Source organism: Macrotis lagotis, chromosome X (assembly GCF_037893015.1).
Source record: "Macrotis lagotis isolate mMagLag1 chromosome X, bilby.v1.9.chrom.fasta, whole genome shotgun sequence".
In the NCBI taxonomy this organism is placed as follows: domain Eukaryota; kingdom Metazoa; phylum Chordata; class Mammalia; order Peramelemorphia; family Peramelidae; genus Macrotis; species Macrotis lagotis.
The window spans coordinates 467,474,046-467,479,634 of NC_133666.1; the positions used below are offsets into that span (position 1 = coordinate 467,474,046).

General features: G+C 36.3%; 1 pseudogene; it reads left to right on the forward strand.

The window, feature by feature from the left end:
• Window positions 1–4,810: 4,810 nt before the first annotated feature.
• LOC141503851 (U6atac minor spliceosomal RNA) lies at window positions 4,811–4,910 on the forward strand (annotated as a pseudogene).
• The last annotated feature ends 679 nt before the right edge of the window (window positions 4,911–5,589 follow it).

The following is a 5,589-nucleotide window of genomic DNA, read 5'->3' on the forward strand; positions in this document are numbered from 1 at the left end:
TGTCAGTAACATGGAATAAGATATAGATAATGTGCACATAACCTAGAACATTATATGTCTACAAGACTTTGACATCTACAGTGTTGAAAGGGGAAAAAATCAACTTCAAAAGTACAAGATAGGATAGAGATGACTACCAGATAGTTTATCTCAAAAAGATCTGATAATTTTAATGGAATGCAGAATAAAAATTCAGTATGATAAAATAGTTCTTTTAAAAAAAGGAAATGTGATCTTAGGTAAGATTAGAGGAATGATATTCAGAAATTAGGGATGTGGTGGAGTACACTTTAGGTAAAGCATATCCATAGTATCAACTTCCATTTTGCCTTCCATATTTGGAAGGGTCATTTGTTAAGTTGGAGAATGTCCAAAACAGGAAAAGCTGAGTGGTGAAAGACTCGCAGTTTGATATGCAAGACAAGCTTTATTCAGTTATCTGGGAAGCTGACAGGCAGCAAAGGGTTTCTTGTTAATATAACAAGTACAAGTTTCTGAGAAGCATATTTAGATTTAGTTTGAGGAGAAACTCCCTGTCAGAGTTAAAAGAGCATCAGACTGTCTGGACAGGTACTGTGTCCCCCATCACTAAAGGTCTTTTAATTGAAGCTGAATGAACAACTTGTGTAGAGGTTTCTATTTCAAGTTCATGTCTAACAAGATGGCTTTTGAGGTCCGTCCTAATTTTTGTGTTAACATGATAAATCCTAACTTTCTCAAAAATTATTCTTTTAAAGATTAGCATGTCACTAACAAATTTTTATTATGAAAACAATATTTTTATGGAGATTTAGATAATACAAAATTATTTGTTAATGTGCTGAGAATATGAAATATCAGCAAAAATGGTTAAAGTTCTATCCTTGCAAAATAGATGTGTAAACATATTACAATATGTAATTTTGTATAAAATGTAAATAAAACTGGACTAACACTTTTGTCCAATAAACATCCTGAGTTTGCTTTTATGAATAAACAAAAAACCTAATGTGATCTTGGCCTTCAAGGGGCATATAGCTTCCAAGAATAGGGAAATGATAGTCCCTCTGTACTCTGCCCTAGTTAGACCTCATCTGGAGGATTGTGTTCATTTCTAGAAACTGGTTTTAAAAGAAGTTAGGGAATTTGTCCTCTATTCAGAAAGAACCTCGAATACATAGAAGAAGGAAATAGATACTGAAGATGAACAAGGGAGTACATTAGGTTTACTCTGGCAACAGTGTGTAGAGTGGGTAGAAGGAGAGAGAAAAGATGGATGATCTGTTCAAGATTGGTAGATATAGTCTTGAAGAGAGATAGTGAGAGCCTGGACTAGGGTGATGACCATGTCAGTGAAGGAAAAGATAGGTTTGAGAGCTATTGAAGAGGTAAATCCTTGGTTATAGACTAGATGGGGGGGGGGGGGCACGATAGGAGAAGAAACTGAAGGAAGAGTCAAAGACTTGAGACCTGTGTCCAACAATTATTTCTTAAGCACTTGTATCAGATTCTATGCTACCAAATTCTAATTCCTCCAATTCCCAGCTCTATGACCCCAAGCAAGACATTTATTTTTCTTCTCTGGGCCTCATAGGATTGTAGTTTTAGAGCTATCCTCTAGGCCACTGCATTTTGTAGATGAGGAAACAAGCACAACAAAGATAGAAGTGGTTGTCTCAAGTCAAGGAAAAGAGAAGAGAAAGAAAGAAGTGAAAAGTGACTAAAGATTTCTACTTATGGGGAGGCTAGGTGACGTAGTGGATAAAGCACTGGCCTTGGAGTCAGGAGTACCTGGGTTCAAATCCGGTCTCAGACACTTAATAATTACCTAGCTGTGTGGCCTTGGGCAAGCCACTTAACCCCATTTGCCTTGCAAAAAAAAAAAAAGATTTCTACTTAGGCCCATGTAGAAACAACTGAAGGAAATTTGTGTGTGTGTGTAAGGAATTTGTCAGGAATATAGTAATTCCAGATCTCAGGCAGCTGAACATGTTAACTTTGTGGAAACCTACTATAATTAAAACTTCACAAAGGACCCCCCAACACTTCAACGGAGTCCATAGCTTACACCCATAGCCTGTACCCCCTAGCCAAAAGGTAGTTTGTCATAGAAGACTGTCATGAGTTATTCATGAGAATGACACATAATTGAGGATATTCTAACAAAGAGAATTTTGCCGTAACCAGGAGTGCTTTGTTTGTATTTCTATCACTGCCAGGCAACATTCACATCCTTATAATGCCTTCTGACCTGCTCACCATTTTTAGATTTCCATTAAAGGGCTGTGTCCATGAAAAGAGGCTGCTGTCTGTGGCTCCCTATAGGGCTACGCCTCTAATTCTATAGCTCAAGAGTGCTTCCCATTAATAATGTTCCAGTAAACAATTAGCTCTTTAAAAAAGTCATTTGTAGAAGAAGAAGAAAAATATTTATATAGTAAACATACTAACTACAAAATATTCCCCATATAAACCTGGAGCACATTCTCACAAATACACAGAGTGTCCATAGGAAGAGGGATCTCCAACTGAGTGTGAAGTAGTGAGGCTTACTGTAGAAAATATATGTGACAAAGGCAAATTGACAACTTTGGTTCTTCAAGGGTTAGAAATTCTTTGTCTACATACTGTCCTCACATGACTCTCGAGTCCAGTGTCTCTTTTCAGCAAATGGGTCATCTGAATTCCCAGGGCCTTCTCTTTCCTATGGCTTCACTATTTTTCTCAGCAATCCATTGCTGACTCTTCTGCAACCAAGGGTCCCCTTCTTTAAATATGCTTCACCCCTCTGGTGATTTGCCTTTTTTTCTATGTTTGGAGAGTTTCTCCATTCTCTCAGTTGTGCCTTGAACTCTCTCAAATGAATTGTTTTTCTTTTCTCCTTCCCTTTTCTTTGCAAAGGAAGGGCTATGAAGGGTTTTTTCCCAAATGCTTACATTGCTAAATGGGGTATTTCATTTTAGGAGGATCACTATTAGAAACCTGTGGAGCAGGCAGAGTATAGGTCCATGACGCTGCTTGCTTCATCTAGCCTTCTGTATGCCAATCAGATAGTATGGGAATGAGGCCTTCCTTGCTTCCCCAATTCCCTTAAAACTCTTGTAAAGTTTCATTGATATAGTCCCAGAAATGGATTTGGGGGGGGACAGATATTGACAATCAGAATTTTAACAGAAGGAGAAATTGTTTTAGCCTCAAGTCAAATCATTGTCTTAGGATAACTTTGATTCTATATAAGGAGTAAATTAGTTGAAAAAATACACTCAGTCAGTGATGAAGGAAAAGATTCAATAGAAATTAAATAGAAATATTCAAATAAAAATATTTATTGCAGCACTTGTTGCTGCAAAAAAAATCTGGAAACATGGGGGTGGCTAGGTGGCACAATGGATAGAGCACCAGCCCTGGAGTCAGGAGTACCTGAGTTCAAATCCGGCCTCAGACACTTAATAATTACCTAGCTGTGGGGCCTTGGGCAAGCCACTTAACCCCATTTGCCTTGAAAAAAAAATTAAAAATAATAAAAAAATCTGGAAACAAAGCAGATACCCACTAATTGGGGAGCCCTAAAAAATTTGTGGCCCATTATGGTGAATTCAGAGAAGCATACAAAAACATATTTTTTAGTAAAAAAAGGAAGTGACCTTAACTAGGAAAACAAGATATGCAATGATTACAGCAATATAAGTGGAAAGAATAATTTCAAAAAAAATTGAAATTGCATGCTTTAAAATTATATGGATTAAGCTTAGCCCCAAGGAGAGAGGAAAAGGCATTTCTTCCCTCCTTTCCCATACCACACACACACTTATTTGTAGGGTTATAGAATTGTGGGTATAGAACATTATATAATATCATATTTTTTCAATATATTACTTGTTTTAGTGGATTTTCTTTGCCTCTTTTATATGAAATGACTTTCTGGAAGGGGGAGGTGAAAATACATTAGGAAATGTGAGTGATGTGAAAAATTATTTTTTAATAAACTCAATCACAGCTCTTTAGGCTTCTGTTTCTTGCCTATCTGAATGTGGTGGCTTGTAGCCCTTGGCCATCCAATAAAGAACAAATACAATGTACAAAGCAGAGTATAGATGATGTGACAGCCAGCAAAAAGAAGTGTGAGAATAGCACCATATATGTTTAAGATCCTATAGATCTAATCTCTCTTGAGAAAGAGAAAAAAGAGAAACAAAGAGGCCATTCAGTACTGGTCACTGACGATACCTTGTTGAAGGATACTGAGGATACTATTTCTTGACTTTACATGAAAAATAGATATAGGTACTGAATGCTTTCTGTCAGGGAGAGGAGGGGGAAAGGAAAGGAGAGAGAAAAAATGTAAAACTCAAAACCTTGCAAGAAAATGAGTGGTAAAAACTGGAAAAATATACTTGGAATGTACTTGGAAAAATAAATAAAATAAAATAAAAATAGATATAGGTATACCATCTACTAAGAGCATACATTCAGAATGACATGGGGAATCTCCTGAGATTTGTCAAACCACTTACTATGTGACCATAGGCAAGAGGCAATACAAGCCTCAGTTTCTTCATTTGTAAAATTTAAAAGTGTCTCCAACTATAAACTTTCAGTGAGGAATTAAATAACCCTCTGAGGGAGAGGCTTCTTTTATTTAGATTGCCAAGAGAGAATGAGAGAGGAAAACTGCAAGAAAGATGGAAAAAATTCTAGCCCGAAGAGAATGTACCTGACCTTGGCCCTTGTGATCCAGAAACAGAGCAGCTGCCAATGAAGTGGAAAATAGTCAGGTTCCTGCTAGAGTGACCAGTAGCTTCTTCTACATATGTTTGAAAGGTGTCTTCATTTGTTGTACAAAAGGCAAGGTTAGCACTCCCCTTGATAAGGATGGAAGAGGTCAGTTTAGGCATTGCCACCTTCTCTATGGCATCTAACTATGTTTTAATTTTTTTAGCAAAGGAGGGAAAAGTAGGGTAGGGAAAGGACAATACTTGAACTTTACTCTCATTTGAACTGGTTTAAGGAGGAAAGAATACACACAAAAACAGTATTGCCTATAGAAATCCATCTTATTCAACATGGAAGAAGGAAAGGAAAATGCTAAAAAATGGAAGGGGTGATAATAGGAAGGGTAGCTTAAAGGAGGCAGTAATTGGAAGCAGAATAGACATTGGAGGAGGGGGAAGATAAAAAGGAAAGTATAAATAGGAGAGGATAATTTGTAGGAAAATGCACTTAGCAATCATAACTGCAAATTTAATGGAATGATCTCACCCATAAAATAGAATGAATTGGAACCTAGAATCTAGCATGAGATATACTTAAAATTCAAAGACACACAAAGTTAAAATAAGGGGCTGGAGTGGCAGAATCCATTATGCTTTAACTAAAATTAAAAAAAAAAAGATGTGTAGCCCTTATGATCTCAGGCAAAGCAAAAGCAAAAATTGACCTAATTAAAAATGATAATCAGGGAAATTATATTTTGCTAAAAGATACCATAGGTAATGAATTAAAATTGATATATGTACCCCAAATGGCATAGTATATAAATTCTTGAAGAAAAAGTTAAATGAGTTACAGGAGAAAATCATAAAATTATAATAATGAGATTATAATTTATAA